Raw genomic sequence first — 18,623 nt, forward strand, 5'->3', positions numbered from 1 at the left:
ATAAACACGTGGAAATTGAACAACACACTTCTGAATAACCAGTGGGTCACAGAGGAAATTAAAGAAGAAATCAGATAGTTCCTTCAATTAAATGACAATGACAATACAACATGTGAGAATCTATGGGACACAATGAAAGCAGTCTTAGGAGGGAAATTCATAGAAGTGAATATGCATATTAGGAAAACAGAATGAGCCCAATTAAACAACCTGATGCTGAACCTCAAGCTTCTAGAAAAAGAAGAGCAAGAAAACCCCAGAGCTCATACAAGGGAGGAAATTATAAAGATCAGAGGAGAAATCAATGCAATGGAGATGAAGAGAATGATACAAAAAAATCAATGAAGCCAAGAGGTGGTTCTTCGAAAGAATCAACAAAATTGACAAACCTTTAGCCAAGCTTGTCAGAAAAAGGAAAGGCCCAAATCCATGCAGTTAGGATTACAACAGACCCAGCAGAAATCCAGAGGATCATCAATACCTACTTCCAGAACCTATTCGCCAATAAGATGGACAACACAAAAGAAATGGACAGTTTCCTAGATACATAATTACCAAAGTTGAACGAAGAGGACCTAAAAATTCTGAACAAGCCAATATCAACCAATGAAATTGAAAATGTAATTAAAAACTTATCAACCAAGAAAAGCCCGGGCCCTGATGGCTTCACTGCTAAATTCTACAAGACATTTAGAGAGGAACTGCTGCCACTACTGTTTAAACTCTTCAATGAAATTGAAAGGGAAACAATACTCCCAAATTCATTCCTGGAAGCAAGCATCACCTTGATCCCCAAAGCAGAGAAAGACCCAACTGAAAAAGAGAACTATGGGCCAATCTCACTAATGAACATAGTTGCAAAAATCCTTAATAAGATACTGGCAAACAGAATGCAGAAGATCATCAAGAAGATCACACATCCTGATCAAGTGGGATTCATCCCAGGGATGCAGGGATGGTTCAATATACAAAAATCAATCAATGTAATACACTATATCAATAGAGCCAAGGACAAAAACCATATGATTATCTCCATAGACGCAGAAAAAGCATTTGACAAAATCCAACATGCATTTATGATAAAAACCCTACAAAAAATTGGAATAGATGGTCTCTACCTCAAACTGATAGAAGCCATCTATGAAAAACCAACAGCCAATATCATACTAAATGGTCAAAAACTGAAATCCTTCACACTAAAATCAGGAACAAGACAAGGATGTCCACTATCACCACTCCTGTTCAATATAGTTCTGGAAACATTAGCCACGGCAATTAGACAAGAGAAAGAAATAAAAGGAATAAAGATAGGTAATGAAGAAGTCAAATTGTCATTATTTGCAGATGATATGATACTGGATATAGAAGATCCCAAGAACTCCACCAAAAGTCTTCTAGATTTAATAACCACATTCAGTCAAGTAGCTGGTTACAAGGTCAACACACAAAAATCAATAGCTTTCCTCTACACGAATGACAGACTCACTGAGAGAGAAATAAGGCAAATAATTCCTTTCACAATAGCATCCAAAAAACTGAAATACCTAGGAATCAACCTAACAAAAGAAATCAAAGACCTCTTCTCTGAAAACTATGGCACTCTGAAAAGAGAGATTGAAGATGATATCAGAAAATGGACAGACATCCCCTGCTCCTGGATAGAAAGGATTAATATAGTGAAAATAGCCATACTTCCAAAACTGCTATGTAGATTTAATGCAATTCCAATTGAGATCCCAGCAGCATACTTTATGGACCTTGAGAAAACAATCCAAAAATTCATTTGGAGCAAGAAGAGACCAGAATAGCAAAAGCAATTCTAGGTAACAGAGACATGGCAGGGGGTATCACAATCCCCAACCTGCAACTCTACTACAAAGCTACTGTGATAAAAACAGTGTGGTACTGGCAAAGAAACAGACTTGAGGACCAGTGGAACAGATTAGAAGATGCAGAAACAACGCCAGACACATTCAGCCATCTCATCTTCGATAAAGGAGCCAAACACCCTCACTGGAGGAAAGATAGCCTCTTTAATAAATGGTGCTGGAAAAATTGGGCTTCAACTTGCCAAAGATTCAAACTAGACCTATATCTCTCACCATGCACTAAACTAAAATCAAAATGGATTAAAGATCTAAATATTAAAATAGAAACTCGGAACCAGTTGGAACAGAGGTTAGGTAGAACCCTTGAAGACATCGGTGTAGGGAAAGATTTTATGAACAAAACCTCAGTTGCCCATGAACTAGCCCAAACAATCAACAAATGGGATCTCTTCTTATTAAAAAGCTTCTGCACAGCAAGAGAAACCACCAGCAGTGTGAAGAGACAACCCACAATGTGGGAAAACATCTTCACCTGCTCTTCCTCAGACAAAGGTCTACTATTTCAAATCTATAAAGAACTTAAAAAGATCAGACCTCCCAAATTTGAAGACCCAATCCAAAAATGGGCATCTGAAATGAACAGACATTTCTCAGACAAAGAACTAGAAATAGCAAATAAATACATGAAAAAATGTTCAACATCACTGGTCATTCGAGAGATGCAAATGAAAACAATGCTGAGATTCCACTTTACTCCAGAAAGAATGGCTGCTATCATGAAATCAACCAATAACAAATGCTGGCAGGGCTGTGGGGAAAGAGGAACCCTGCTCCACTGCTAGTGGGAGTGTAGACTGGTGCAACCACTGTGGAAATCAGTATGGAGATACCTCAAAGAACTAGGACTGGAAGTCCCATTTGACCCCGCTATTCCACTGCTGGGGATCTTCCCCAAAGAATTAAAAGAATCATACCACAGTGATATATGTGCACCCATGTTCATAGCAGTGCAGTTTGTAATAGCTAAAACTTGGAAACAGCCCAAATGCCCATCAACTGGAGACTGGATCAAGGAAATGTGGGTTTTTTATAAAATGGAGTACTACTCAGCCATAAAAAATGAGAAATTAGAGACATTTATAGCTAAGTGGATGCACATTGAGGCGATACTCTTAAGTGAAATAAATAGGACACACATGTATACATACCAAATAGTTTCTCTGGTGTGAGAAACTGAAAGTGTAAATAAGGACTAAATGTATAATAGGTAATGTGAAATAGGAAGAAAAGGGGCAAAGGGGAAGGACGTGGGAGGGCTAGGGGAAAGGGTAGAAGGGAATGGGATTAATATAAGAAAATGGAAAAATAGGAACAAAATCTTTGTAAATAGGGAGGACTGGAGGGGTTGAAGGGAGGGCTGGGCAAGGGTGAAAAATAAGAACCAAGAGAGACTATGTAAAGGTGCAAATTTCCAATGATGAATGTCATTGTATTGCATATATAAAATGTACCAATGATTAGAATGAATAATCAATAATGTAAAATAGGAAGAAAAGGTCCAAAGGGGTAGGGGTAGTGGGAGGGGCAGGGGAAAGGAAAGAAGGGAAAGGAAAAAGTGATGAGAAATGGAAAAAATGGAAATAAAGTCTTTGTAAATATGCAAGGGTGGAGGGCATGAAGGGAGGGCTAGGAATGGGGAAAAAATAAGAACCAAGATGCATAATGTAAAGGTACAATTCCCAATGAGAAATGTAATTGTTTTGTATACCTACAATGTACCAATAAAAGAATTTAATACAAAAATAAAAAAAATAAAAAATAAAAAAAGAAACTAATTTGTTAGCAGTAACGTTTTGGAATTGGTCTGCAAACCTTATATGCACATCATATGTTTGCAAAATTGATGAAAACACACGAGGGGATTTAGGTCAAAGAAAAGGTTAACAGGAATTAATAAATAATTTTTAAAATTTAACCCTTTCTTAAAATTTTATTAAAGCCTTTTACATAACATTTTCCTTTTTAATGAGATCACTTTACATATAACAATTGTTTTTTTTCCATACTTGTTCACCTTGGGGAAACAAATGAAATACTAGTAAGAATTCAAAACGATATAGTTTTGTTGGTTTTATTTAATGTTATCCCATGGGAGGAGGAGTATAAATTAATTTTAAAATATTAAATTTAGGGCCGGGGATTTAGCTCAGTGGTTCCGGCGCCTGCCTCGCAAGCTCAAGGTCCCCAGTTCGATCCCCAGTACCAAAAAAATATATATTAAATTTAGTTTCATCTAATATGTAAAGAATTTCCTACTTCATCACAGGATCAGACATGACAGTGTCATCACCATTCTATAATATGATTTGTAATAAACAGTATTTTTTTAAAAACAGACTGTGTTCCTCCATTTATTCAGAGATACGACATTGTACTGGAGATCTTGGAACAAAATTCTCAAGACACAGGAAATCCTGTCCTTAATATGTAGAGAGCATCATCATCTACCGAAGCTGCACATGAAACCATGTAGAGACTTCTTAAACATGTAGATCACGAAGCCTCAGCACATGCCTATCAAATCAGAATCTCTCAGGATAGGGCCTTAGCGCATGTCTAGTTTGTTGGTTTGTTGAAGCCTTCCAGGGGTTTTGCTACACATCCAGAATTAAGACCATCAATATATATTATCTTACCTAGGTCTAATAAAAATTTCATGTGGTTAGTAGAGATAATTAGTTGCCCTTCATTGAGGTATGAATGAAACAGACTGAAAGAAGTAAACAGCGTGCCAGACATCATAAAAGCAGGGCTTGAAATAGATCTCTTGAGTCTCAGGGCAGTGCTTTCTATTTCACTATACATAATAACATCCACATTCAAGTCCTGAAGGGCTCCACTGACTGATCACTGGCGAATCTTTTGGTTTTTTACACTTGATCTTAGCCAAAAGGCTGAGAAGTGCTAAGTCTTTTGGTTTTTTAAGATAAGGTCTTACTATGTAGCCCAGGCTAGCCTCAAATTTGCAGCAATCCTCCTGGCCTAGCCTCCCAAGTGCTGGCATTACAGGTGTGCGCCACCATGCCCGGCTGGCAAGTCTTTAAACAGTCGTAACTCCAATTTTCTCAACCATAAAAATAAGAAATCAGCTTTACTGGGTCTTAAGACCCTTTCTACCAAATACTGGGAGTCTATAATACTGCAGGTCTAGCTTTTAGAAACTTAGGTACCACAGTAATATCACTTCTTAGGAATGACAAGATACATAGGAAGGATGTGAAAAATTAACAATAAAAATGGAGGTAGGATGTGAGGGGTGGGGCAATAAGAATTAAGTGGGGAAGGGACAGATGTGTGTGCCAGGGGAAACAGAATGTGAGCCTGGCCTCTGAGGGTCATGATGATAATACTTGATTTTTTAAAATATCTTGTTCTTCTAAGTTTCTGCACAGTTTTTCTCCCCAGTTCAAAAGTGTTAATGGTAGCTGTAATTATTTTAAGTGAATTATAAGGCCTTTGTTCACCATATAAAAATATTAGACCTGAATGCTTGTTTTTAGTAAGTAGAAAGACAGTTACTTCTCCCAGACTTCTTAGCTGCTTCTCGGGTGACCCTGGGCAAGGGATAATTTATTCAGCTGCATGAGCAATGCTTCACCTTCTCTAATGGCAGTAAAAATATGTTCTCTTTGTTCTACAAGGATTGCTCTATTGAAACCATAAAAGTATTTTTACAGGGTATGTGAAAAATAAAAAATGTACCATATTACACAATAATTTGTTTGAGTGATGGTAGGATCAAAACAAAAGGACATAAAATGTAAGTGTACATGGCTGTTTGGAGACAGAAGCTGAACAGTTTCCTTGGACAAATCCAGCTTCTCCTAACGCAGCAGCTGGTTTCCAGCTATACCTTTACTTAAGATACAGAACCCAAGGCCACATCTCCAGAGCTCTCTGTTCTATGAGAATCTGCATCTTAAAATTTTGCCTTGGTAATTGTGATCCCCATTTAAGTTTGAAAACCACAGCTCTGGGTACCAACATTGCTCCCCTTACGGGCTTAGCCTGTGGTCAGTAACAGGCAATCACAGTTTCTAGGGCACAGCGCTGGGTCTTAACCTGGGGTTCTCTAATGAAAGTAAAGACCTACAGCTCAGTTGCAAATCTGAACACTATCACAGGCTTCCTCACTACTGAAAAAACATGAAATTTCCCCGTTAAAGCAAGGGTTAAAACATACGAGATTTCAACATGCAAAAGATCTTTATCATCATTTATCCATAAGATCCCCTCTCTTTGGGTGTTGGGGGTGGGAGGAGGATTCATTTCAGATCTGTTCTAATGTGGACATAGGTGCTAAACAGAACAGAGCTGCTGTCTTAGTTCTGAGCCCCCTTGCTAGTCATCATTTCATCTGACTTCGAACACGTCCCACCCAAAGTCATCTCTGAAAAGCCAGGCCCCTCCATAGGACACTTATATGGTGCACACACCTACTAAACATAGATTAAACATAGAGTAAGGTTGTTATTGTCTAATTCATTTCTTAAAGGCACTCCACTCTTTCCATTTGCCTTTTCTTTTTTTTTTTTGGTACCGGGGATTGAACTCGGGTCCTTGCGCTTGCACAGCAGGTGGCGAAACCACTGAGCTAAATCCCCGGCCCTTGCCTTTTATTTTCATTAAAAGAGAATGTTTATTCTGCATCCAACAAATTCATATACTCCAAGTAAATCCCAATTATTAAACCAAGCCTCTATTTCCTTCATCAGCTACAGGTCTATTAATGTGATCCTTTTGTATCAAAAACAGCAACAAAAGGTCCACAAAGCAGGGGGCCCTCAATTGATTTCATGCAAACTGACCTAATTTTGTGCACAGATGTCCTAATTTCTGCAAGCCTTTACAGCTCTCTACCCTAGAGTCAAATAACAGAAAATGAAAGAAGAAATCACATTTTTTTCAAAAAACAACTAAGCTATGCTCTTTTTCTTCCCAAAGCTTTTGTTGCTTTGGGACCAATGTTTCCCAGGGGCAAAAGTTTTCAGAGCCCAGTTGCTGTGTTGAAGCAGCTCTGACACCTTCCAACCACAGCCAGCTAGAAATCCAGTTGTATGGCATCAAAAGCAGGCATCTTATTTCTGTGCAGGTGTTTTTGTTTAGAAAAAAATCCACACTAAATACATAAAAGTAGATCTCTGTGTAGTAAAGAAAATGCTTGGGAGAATCCCCCAGGGTTACAAAATCACTTGTCCTTATCCAAACCTTATCATAAGCTCCCTTCAAAAAAAAATTAAAAGCCACATAAATATCACTGAGTAACTAAGCACTCACCACAGCCTATTTACGGCATTTTGATTGAAGTTGTTATCCAAAATCATTATTCTACAGATCTGAACATCACATTTTTTAGAGTAGAAAAATCTAAAATAGGAAAAAAGAAAAATCCTGAGAACTTCTCATAAGCACAGTATGCATCCGTAATCAGAGCAGATGTGCCCTAACATTTTCTAAATAGTCCATTCCAGAGGGAAAAAAAGGCCAGCATTAAAACCTTGACATTCTGAAGGCAGGCATAATGGTGCATGCCTGTAATCCCAGCACTCAGGAGGCTAAGGTAGGAGGGTCTTCATTGAGTTTGAAGCTAGCCTGGAGTACATCACAAGACTCCATCTCAGAAAACCAAAAAAAGAAAAAGAAAACCTAACCTCTCTTAACCGTTTAATCCTCTGGATAAAAGATTTTTGGCCCCAGTACCAAAACACAACAACAACAACAACAAAAAGATTTTTGGGTCTCTGTAAATTCAGGAATAATTGCAAACACATACATGTGCCATTCACACACTTTTTTAGCAGTACAAGAACAGCCACAAACAAGAATAATCCGGTCTGAGACATGTCCAAGATTATCCTATGATTGGTGGAGTATTTCAGGTAAAGCATGAGAAATATGCAAGAATTGACAAAGGACAGGGAAAAAAAAACATCACGGAAGCTAAGAGGAGTGTTAGGGAAGGATCATGAGAGGCAGCGGAAATAATTAACAGAATGGAGGCTGAGACCAGAAGGAGCTCCTGGATGCAAAATTTTTAATGCTGAAGAAGAGGGCTAGCAAGAAAGAATGAAAAGATAACAGAGAACCGTGAATCAAGGGGAAAGTGGGAGGTAGAGGAAAGGCGATGAGCATGGATAGCCCCTAACTCAAAAGTCCTCAATGTCAGAAACACAGGACACTGAGAGAGCATCTCATCATGACACTGGAATGTCATCGAAATGCAGGATGTGCGTTCCAGCCTCCACAGGCTACCCATATTGAAACACACAAGCAATGTCATAGAGCTAAGTTTGTCTCCTAGATGCCATTCCAGAGTAAGAATTCTGCACTTTCCCTCAAGTGGGCAAAGGTCAGATGGCTTGATGACAAGGATAATGAAATCAACAATGGGCAAAAATACTCATGCAGGCCATAAACAAAGCTAAAAACAAACAAGATAGGAGAAAATATTTGCAAACATACATAACAAATGATTAATGTCTGTAATATAAAGGGTGCCTGCTAGAAAAAAAAGATCAACAATCTAATTGACAGACAAAGGGATATGAAGAGACAATCCATAATTGATCAATAAAAATAAAGAAAACAATACTTAATTACAGTTAAAAACATATGGTCAAAATAAAATAACATTTCACCTAGTAAGTCTCCAACTTACGAACATTTGAGTTGAGAATTTTCACAAACACAAAGGACCTTGCATTACCAAATTTCGTAGATGCAAACAAGTCACAGAAGTAGCTCACGGCTCTGCTGGACGCTGAGACAGTTGCACTGCTGTGTTCTTACTGTGCAGTGTGATAGTGTACAGTAGTAAGTGCTCAGTCAGAGCCCAGGATGTCCAAAGCAAGAGGAAAAGTAGTGGTGACATGGAGAGGACTGCTAGGAAGCACAATGCAATGTACATTGTATATTTTTGTCAAAGTTGTAAAAAACTCACATTGTCGGACTTACGAATGACTCCAACTTACAAACATTCTCCCAGAATGAAACTCATTCCTAAGGTGGGGACTTACTGTATACAAAAATTTCAATGTTTTTTAAAAAGCCACTGAGGATAAAGTTAAGGAAAATTGAGTTGTGTGACACTATTTCAATCAATTTGGTAATATCTATCTAAATTTAAAACAAATATACATTCTGGCCTTGCCACCACAATACCAGAGATTTATCCTGCAGAGATACTGACAAAATAAGGCAAAATGTACATATAAATATAGATATATAGCTGTTTACTGCCATCTTGTATGTAATTGTTTAAAAACAAACTGGAAATAATCTAAATGTCCATAAGGCATGATTAAATAAATTATGAGCTAATCATAAAATATTTTAGTGTCATTTAAAAGAATATCATAAGGGCCGGGGATTTAGCTCAGTGGTTCCAGTGCATGCCTCACAAGCGCAAGGTCCTGAGTTCGATCCCCAGTACCCCCCCCCCAAAAAAAAGAATATCATAAATCTAAATTTCCAAAAAAAAAGAAAAGCTAAGACATGCTTTTAAGTGCAAAAAGTTAAAAAGCAATATTTATAGCATCATGTTATTTGAGTTGTTTAATGTACAGATATATGTATATTTATATATATATGGCACAGATATATGTACATTTTTAATATAGCACAGATATAGGTATATATAGAGAGATGGGGTTCAGAACATGCTATCCCAAAATACAAAAACTTGGCACTGGAAGAAACAACAAAACCAAGAAGGTCTCTCTGATCTTTCCTGCCCTTCTCCCCTGAAAGCAGCCCTAAACAAATTATCTGTATTATCTTCCTCCAAAGTGAGTCATACTAAATAAATTTGTATGTATTTCTCTTGTTAATTAATCCATTGTTATACAAGGCTCAGTCCCGAACTGAGCAATAAGTGAAGAAAGGAATCTTTCCTCTCCTACTGTCAGCTTGGAAAATTTGTAGAACTTGTGGAAAGGGGATGATACATAATGAAAAAGAAATAAAATTACTTTAATTCCCATTTTAAATCTCCTATATCATTGAGGAATTTTTTTGTCTTTGCAATGTGCAAATATTGTTTTGATAGTTTAAAATATATATAGTATATGGGAGGTGATATATTCACCTTCAAAGTGCACTTAATTTGCAAGACCAATCAAAAGAAAACATTGCCACTCCTTTCCAACTCACTCTGCCAACTGCAAACATGATGATGCAAAAAGAATACTGAAAGATTTGGATTTAAACGCTGATTTCCTGGTCAGGCATACTGGTACCCGGTCTACTTAGTTCAATCTGCACCTTCTGCACATGTTAAAAGCAGGATAATAGTGAATTAAATGAGATAACATAAAGCATGTCTGGCTCAATTCTCCATACTTGTTAGACCTTCAACCAATACTAGTTTCTTTCCTTTTTTTTTTTTTTCTGAATGATATCTGAGCTCAGAAAATCCAGGAGCTCAAAGTATTGGGAGATTCTGAGTCACTGAAAATACTATGGCAGGATAATAAAACTCCTAAATGTTGAAAGAATTTGAGTTTCCATAACACCCTAAGCAGTGCAACCTAATCCTGGGGCAGTGATTCCAATTCACACAAATGTAAATCTTAAGCATTAACCTCTGCCTCCAGTTCAGCTCTGTACACATAACTGATGGGTGACAGAATTGGGTGGTAAAGCCTTAAACATCACATAAATCTTAAACCTGCCCTTTCCCAGGCTCTCCATTGCAGTAAGTGGCTTCACTGTCCCCTAATTGTTTAAGCCCCAAACCAAGACATCATCGTTTTATATCTCTATCCTTCACAAAGTCTTGACTCACAACTCAGACCTTCCATCTCTCCTCATCAGTATGGTGTCCCTGTTCTCCACATCACAGCCAGCATGGTATTTATAAAATGTCAGTTAAACTGTTCCCATGCTCCAGCAGCCTCTCACTGGAAACATTCATTCATCACTAAGTACCATGGGGTTCCCAAACATACTTTGTACTCTCTGTTCCTTTTCCCTAGAATACTCTCTCCTCAGATGTATGAGGAGAAATATTTTTGAAATTTCGGTTTAATGGTAATATTAATTAATTAATTAATTAGGTTTTAGTAATTTGAAGGACAGGTCCTCTCTGTCCAATTTGAAAGACTCTGATTACCTACAATTAACAGCTATTTTCTTCACTTTCTGTCATTACTTACTAAATATAAGCTTCATAAAGACAAAACTGTTTGGTTCTCACATGATTTCTTGGGCTGAGATCAGAGCCTGACAATTAGTGGTGACTCCATACATTTTTCTTTGTTGTATTAATATATTCATGTTTCCCAATGAACTGTTCCAAACAAGATCTACAACTCTTATCAACTGCCTATTAAAAATGAGACTATTTTAGGGCTGGGGGTTTAGCTCAGTGGCACCACACCTGCCTCACAAGCGCAAGGTCTTGAGTTCAATCCCCGGTACAAAAAAAAATAGAATATTTTATGAATAAAAGCTGAGAACTGATTTGAGGTTATCTCAGGAATAGTGATTTTTAGCATTTAGGCCTTGACAAAGACTCAATACAAATAATGAATAAATGGCAATGACTATTAGCGTAAATGGTAATCAATGTATCTCTTCTGCAAATAATAAATAACTTGATTTGAAGGTGTTTTATCAGATCAATCAGAATACAGTGGAATCCCCCTGCTGATTGGAAAACATTCAGTCAAAATTATCTTCCAGAACTCCAAGTTTCAACATAGGTAAATTTCCTAACACAGGTCTTTGGGTTGTCTGTGAGATCTCATCATATTACAGATGGGGAAGCACAATTACAGGCCTTGACAGTTTTCTGGTGATTCATCCCTCTTCTGACAACTACCATCGACATTTTCTTTTTCCAACCCCTGCACTACAGTGAATCACACAAAGGTGAGGCCCTCCCTCATGTTACACGGGCATATTTGTATATGTCATGGGAAAAGAAAATAAGAGCTGTGGGCTTTATATCAAAACCCCAACAATTGTTTCTGGTTATTTTATTCACTTCCCTTTTTTCCAATTTTCCTCCAATAAACAAGAAATATTTTTAAATAAAAAATAAACTCTTACTTTATAAACTACCTCATATGTTATTTGGCCACACAGATTAAAAATTTAAAAAGAGACTTAAAATTTAAAGACAAATATTAAAATGCTTTAACATGATTATAGAAAATTTTAGAATTTAAAATACTCTTTTAGCACTCACAAAAAGTCTTCTACTTTTTAATTTTTTAAAAAAATAATTTTTGGCCTTATTCCTAAAACTTATTCATCTAGGCCTAAAATTCTGACCCAAATTTATTATCAAAATCAAATTGATCCCACATTTAGGTCACTTTTACCTGATTTAGATGCAAAATATAGAGAACAATTCTGGGAACTTCAGCAAATTCGCAAGAGCAAAGAATGTAGCTTCAGAGTAAATCTTCAACAAACAACAAATTATAAGCCTTAAAAATGAGATGGGGGGCCAGGGATTTAGCTCAGTGGTTCCACCGCCTGCTATGCAAGCGTAAGGACCTGAGTTCGATCCCCAGTACCAAAAAAAAAAAAAAGAGAGAGAGAGATGGGACTCTTTTCACATTAGTGATTATATCAGCCACCACCCCAGCCCCCATAATGCTAGGATCACTGCCAAGCTCGAGACACGCTATGTCTATGTTTAAACATGATGTACACTTGATGCAGTGGAACTTTAGTTTAGTAGACAGTGTTGAAGCAAGCTAGCCACAGTGGTGCCTAACACTCAAGGAAGTTAGCATAGGAGGATCCCAAGTTCAAGCTCAGCCTGGGTAACTTAGTGACTCAGTGAGACTCTGTCTTAAGGTGTGTTATGTACATGTACCAACTCCCTACAAGGAATGTAAATATTATATACTACAAACGTAGAAAGAAAGTGGGGGCTGGGGATGTAGCTCAGTGTGAAGGCCCTGGGTTCAATCTTCAGTACTATTAAAAAAAAAAAAAAAAAAAAAGAGGTATTGAAGCAGCAGAACTCAACACCCAGGAGATATTCAAGCCTTTCCTGGACTTCAGTTCTTATTGCCTGGGTCACTACAATATTCAGTACAGGAATGAACAACATATAGAGCTGCTACTCCACAAGGCTACTTCCCTGAAGGTCTGTTCACAGGACAATTATGTCCCAGACTTCATGCTATTTTAAATTGTTGCAACTGATTCAGCACTCCAATTGCTGATAAATACTGTAATCAGAGATCTTTTTTCCCCCAGCAGAACAAGGGCAATTGAATCATCAGAGTTTATCTCCACAATCTACATCTGAAAGTTTGAAAAGAACCAAGTAGGTCTACATCTTTTTTAATCTCAGAAAGGAGTGGCTCTGTACAAGACAATGTTATTTTAACGTGAGAGAAAACTTCTGATGAATAAGGCAGAAGCATTTGTGAGCTCCTAGGAAACAGTTACCATTGGTGGCCATTAAAGACTATCATGGGGGGTACATGTGACCAAAAGGACCCTTCCTTTAAGTACTCAACTCAAGAACATAAAAATAAATATGAAGGTTGACTTACCTGCAATTACATTTCTGACTAGTGTATCTTTCCTTCAGTTCTTAAAATGTGGGGAGCCAAGGTTTTAAGCTGAAGCCAGTTTGGGCAGCTTGACTCATCTAGGGCAGTGTCAGTGGTGTGACAGTGACCATCAGTTCTGTTAGAAGCCCATGTGGCTTAATAGGGTTGTGTCAGCAAGTGATAATTACTGGATCTAAAAGGAGCTGTTCCCAGAGGCTGAACTACTCCAGCTGCCCAAGAGCTATGAAACCCCACCAAACCAGGAGACTCAAAGTACTTGGGACTCTATTTCAACCCACTTTAGCAGACACTACTCCCTATAACTCTATCTCACCAAAAAAGTCATGTCTCCTTTAATTGATTACCATACTTTACTCCAGAATTGACAATTACTCAGGGAAACTGAATCAAGTATCTGTTACCGTCTAGAAGCACCATCGTATCTATGAACAGAAAAGCTGTAAAGCAGCTTATCTTGGGGGATTAAAAATTTCCCAGTCCAACTTTCCCAGTTCAATTTAAATTTTCTGTTTTAAAAATGAGGTTTTTAACAGAATTTTCTGCTTCATCCTGGCGTAACTAGGCCTGAGTCAATTTAACTACATATGTCTCTATAGAGCTGTGTGCCCAAGTAAGCACTTTAAAATGACTGATCCCAAATGATTTTTAAAGACTGAAAGGAAGATCTTACAAAAGAAAAAAAAACTGATGTGTATTTGTAAATAGGAGGAAGAAAACTTCTCTTTTTTGTTTTTGTTTTGAGTTTTTTTTAATATGTTTTTGTTTGTTGTCTGGTTGTTTGTTTTTGGTGCTTGGGATCAAACCCAGGCCCTTCAACATGCTGAACACACATTATATCACTGATCTGCATCCACAACCCAGGGGGAGCTTTCTTAAAGTTATATTATGATTTATAGAAATCCTTTGTTAGTAGTAAAATAAAGAGCATAGTCTGCACAAGATCTACAATATTAATATTATGAATTCTCATAGCAAATACAGTAGGGAAGTAATCCCATTTGAATATTTGATGTTAATAAAAAACTCATTTTCAACTTGCCATATTCCTAGACTGACCTCCATGCCCTACTCTATTTAAGACATGTCCATCAAGGGGCCGGGGATTTAGCTTAGTAGTTCTGCTGCTTGCCTCACAAGTGCAAGAACCCGAGTTCAATGCCTGGTACCAAAAAAAAAAAGACATGTCAATCAAACTTCTTTCCTGAAAAAAGAAAAATCACTTTCATTTCTATGGTTCACATTTTCAATGAGGCCAACAGTCTGTCATAAAATATGTTTCTGCTTTCCTGTGAAGAATTCTTAAGTTATCTTCTTTTTATTCTTAAATTCTACCAAAGGAGCTGAAGGGGAAAATGGGAAGCAGACGTGGTGGAACATGAAGAAGGTCGCTTGTAAGGAGAAAGTGGGCAGTAGCCCCAAGGGCTGAGGGCACCAAGGGCCACCTTCTCCCCAGATGCCCATCTTCTCAAACATACCATAGCTCAAACATGGAAATGCCCTGAGAGGCTATGTATTTTAAATATCTTAATCCTATTTGCATTATCATATTTAGAATAAATGTATCTCTTTATGCACTGGTAATATATTCCTTAAAGAGTTTAATTTTTTAAAAAAACTAACCTTTCTAGTCTCCTTTTATCTTTTTTCTCAGCACTTATTACCTACCACTGAATGCATGTATGTTTCATATATATATAATCATATTATTTGTATTATAAATATGTATACATCATATATATACACACACATCCACACATATCCCCACACACATTCTTACTCATTTTAATTGCTGTCTGTCTCTCCCACTTAGACTATACCTTCTATGAAGGTAAGAATTTTTGTGTGCTTTGATTACTGCTATATCCCCCATATCTGTCAATGTTCGACAAGAAGTAAATATTCAATTTAGTTCATGAGTAAATCAAAGGGTAAAATTATAGCAAAGACTCCAGAACTCCTGTTTTTGCTGTTGTTGCTATGCTTAGGAGATTATAGGTTGAAATCATGTCTTCTCCAAATTTCTTTGAGTGGTCCCAAGAGTATCAACAAGATAGAGCAAACTTCCTACTGCTTATAACCTTGGGTGGCAGAAGGACTTACTTCTCAATTTCAAGTTAATTTAAATATTCAAGTAATTTCATATACTCACAAAATTAATCACCTTGTCAGGCATGGTGGCACATGGCTATAATCCCAGCATTTGGGAGGCTGCTACGGAGGGATCACTGTGAGTTGAAAGCCAGCCTGGGCTACATAGTAAGTTCAAGGCCAGCTTTAACTACACAAGACTCTGTCTCAAAAAAAAAATTTAAGATAATAAATAATAATAATAATCCTGGGCCGGGGATTTAGCTCAGTGGTTCTGGCGCCTGGCTCGCAAGTGCAAGGTTCCAAGTTCGATCCCCGGTACCAAAAAAAAAGAAATAATCCTGATTTCTTGAAACCAAAACAACTCAGAAAAAAAATGGGATATTCATGACCAAAAGAAGGCTGAATAGTAAATCCATGAGCCAGACTACACCCCTCCAACCAAGACCTAGGCAGTGTGTGCAGCCAAGGTTGTCCCGACCCTGTAAGCATAGATGTAGCCATGCTCAATCTTGCCACCTACTGAGGATCATCAAACAAAGGGAAGAACTCTCCAAGGTAGGTAGCACTAATAAGACTCTTCCTCCAAATAGAAATGGTAGTGTCAGTGTTGCTGCTTCCCTTCGGGGCTCACAGTGGTGACAGGGGCTGAAACCTAGGTGATGCAGGCCACCAGGACCTGCAGTGGGGGTGGGTCAGCTGCTGAGCACTAGTAGGGAAACAAAGACTAAATAAGGACCAGAAAGATCATCCCACTGGGGCCAGAGGGAGGCTAACTGTGCAGATTCTGGGATCCAGAGACCAGGCTGAAGGAAACTGCTCCTCTCAGAATGCCTACCAGATTGAGGCCCCAGAGGAATCAGAAAGCAGCCCCATTCCCTCTACTAAAAACCAAGTCTTGTGTCAGAAAGAAAAACCACAGAATGTAACGTAGGACTGAGAATTGCTAACACACCACCCTTGACTGTAACATATTTCTTTAAATGATCGAGTGGGTTGTATACATAAGTGACTCTTATACTATTAGATGTACTTGTCCATGCAGCTGAAGTAGTCCTATGAAGAAAGTGGCTCCATGGTAAAAGCATGGACTATGGGCATTACAGATCTTGGGGCAAGTTACTGGACCTCCATGGATTCACTTCCTCCATCAGTAACTAGGCACAATAATGTTATCTATGTCACTGGCTTGTGGTAAGGATTAAACCAATTAATTTAAGAAAAATACCTAGGATTCACAGTAGCCAAAGTGTACAAACATCCACCAATTGAGGAATGTATTTGAAAGGTGTGGGAAATTATTCAGCCATAAATAAAGTATGAAGTGTTGATATATTACAAAGCATAGAAAGCCTTGAAAATATTATGCAAAGCCAAAGAAGTCAGATAAAAGGCCACATATCCTATGATTCCATTTATATAAAATGTCCAAGATAGTGTGAAATGGGAAAAAAGGGGCAAAGGGGAAGTGGGAGGGGTAGGGAAAAGGAAAGAAAGGAATGGAATTAACATGAGAAAATGGAAAAATGGAAACAAAGTCTTTGTAAATAGGGAGGGATGGAGGGGTTGAAGGGAAAGCAGGGGAAGGGGGGAAAATAAGAACCAAGAGAGATTATGTAAAGGTGCCAATTTCCAATGATGAATGTCATTATATTGTATACCTAAAATGTACCAATGATTAAAATGAATAACTGATAATGTGAAATAGGAAGAGAAGGTCCAAAGGGGTAGGGGAAGTGGGAGGGGAAGGGGAAAGGAAAGAAGGGAAAGGAAAAATTATGAGAAAAGAAAAAAACAGAGATCAGGCCTCTGCAGACAGGCAGGTCTGCACACGACCTACCAAGGTCACAAGTCAAGCAGAACACGCCAAATCAGCCTACGCCCTGGCAACAACCCATTGGACACCCCCCCACCCTGCTCTTCTGTACAGCCACCTGGTTCCACACTACAAAGATGCAGAGGACACCTGACCACCAGACCACAGTACTGAGTCCCGCCACTCCCGGCCCAGAGGTACGGGCTTCTGAGCCGCTGTCCCACTGCTCCTGGTCCAGAGGAAGGGACTTCTGGGCCACCAACCCTCCTGCTGCTCCCAGCCCAGAGGTAGGGGTTTCTGAGACACCATCCCACTGCTCCTGGTCCAGAGGAAGGAGCTTGCTGGCCACCATCCCTCCCAATGCTCACAGTCCAGAGGAAAGGGCTTTTGGGCCACCATCCCTACCGCTGCTCTCATCCCCTGTCCCACCTCTCCCACCTCAGAGGAGGTAATCTGTGCAGGCGCCAACAGCACATCGCCAAGTTGAAATGAGAAAACACATAAATAAGTCTCAAAGCCAGACTTCCAGATCACCTACAGCAACCCCAAAGGGAAATGAGATGGAACACTCTGATACTCAACCACCTGGACCCACTGAACTGGCAACAAAAGGGGATCTGGAAAAAATGAAATCAGAAATAATTTCTCAGATAACAGGAGAAATTGTGCCCCTAGTGCAAGACATGATTAAGAAATCTAGAGAGGAGCTGAGGAACATGATGGAATAACAAAAACAGGAAACAAATGGAATCCATAAAATAGATGCAAAGAGATTTCCAGGACATGAAAAACTCCACTGAAAGTCTACACAGCAGAATGAGCCAATGTGAGGACAGAATTTCAGATATAGAAGATAAGATTGCAATTAGTGACCAGGAAAAGAAAAATTGCTTCAAAATTATAAGGGAACATGAGAAATCAATCCAGCAGCTGCTAGATAATGCAAAGGAGAACAACGTAAGACTGATTGGAGTCAATGAAGAAACAGGAGAGAGTGCAGATGACATAAAAAAATCTCTTCACAGAAATAATGGCAGAAAACTTCCCAAGCAGGGGAAAAGAAATTGACATACAGACAAGTCAGGCATATAGGACTCCAAATAGCCTTGATCAAAACAAATCTACACATAGGCACATAATTGTTAAGATTCCAGAAACTCAACAGAAGAACAAAGTTCTACAAGCATTCAGAGAAGAGAAACAAATGACATACAAAGGAAAGCCCATCAGAATCACAGCAGACTTCTCAACACAAACCATCAAGGCAAGAGCTTGGAGTGACATATT

General features: G+C 38.4%; 1 protein-coding gene across 7 annotated transcripts in view; it reads right to left on the minus strand.

Moving 5' to 3' along the window:
• Plch1 (phospholipase C eta 1) overlaps window positions 1-18,623 on the minus strand; it is a 277,140-nt gene that overhangs the window by 121,375 nt on the left and 137,142 nt on the right. For 2 of the 7 annotated variants that reach the window (XM_087186401.1, XM_087186403.1), the window contains exon 2: window positions 7,167-7,256. The exons of the other annotated variants lie outside the window; for them this stretch is intronic. The gene's annotated coding sequence lies outside the window, so the exon portion shown is untranslated. The remainder of the gene's footprint in view (window positions 1-7,166; window positions 7,257-18,623) is intronic. 7 annotated transcript variants of the gene reach the window in all.

The sequence above is a fragment of the Heterocephalus glaber genome, unplaced genomic scaffold (assembly GCF_053883595.1).
Source record: "Heterocephalus glaber isolate CG9 unplaced genomic scaffold, H.glaber_assembly_v1.0 deba00001504, whole genome shotgun sequence".
Taxonomy (NCBI): Eukaryota; Metazoa; Chordata; class Mammalia; order Rodentia; family Bathyergidae; genus Heterocephalus; species Heterocephalus glaber.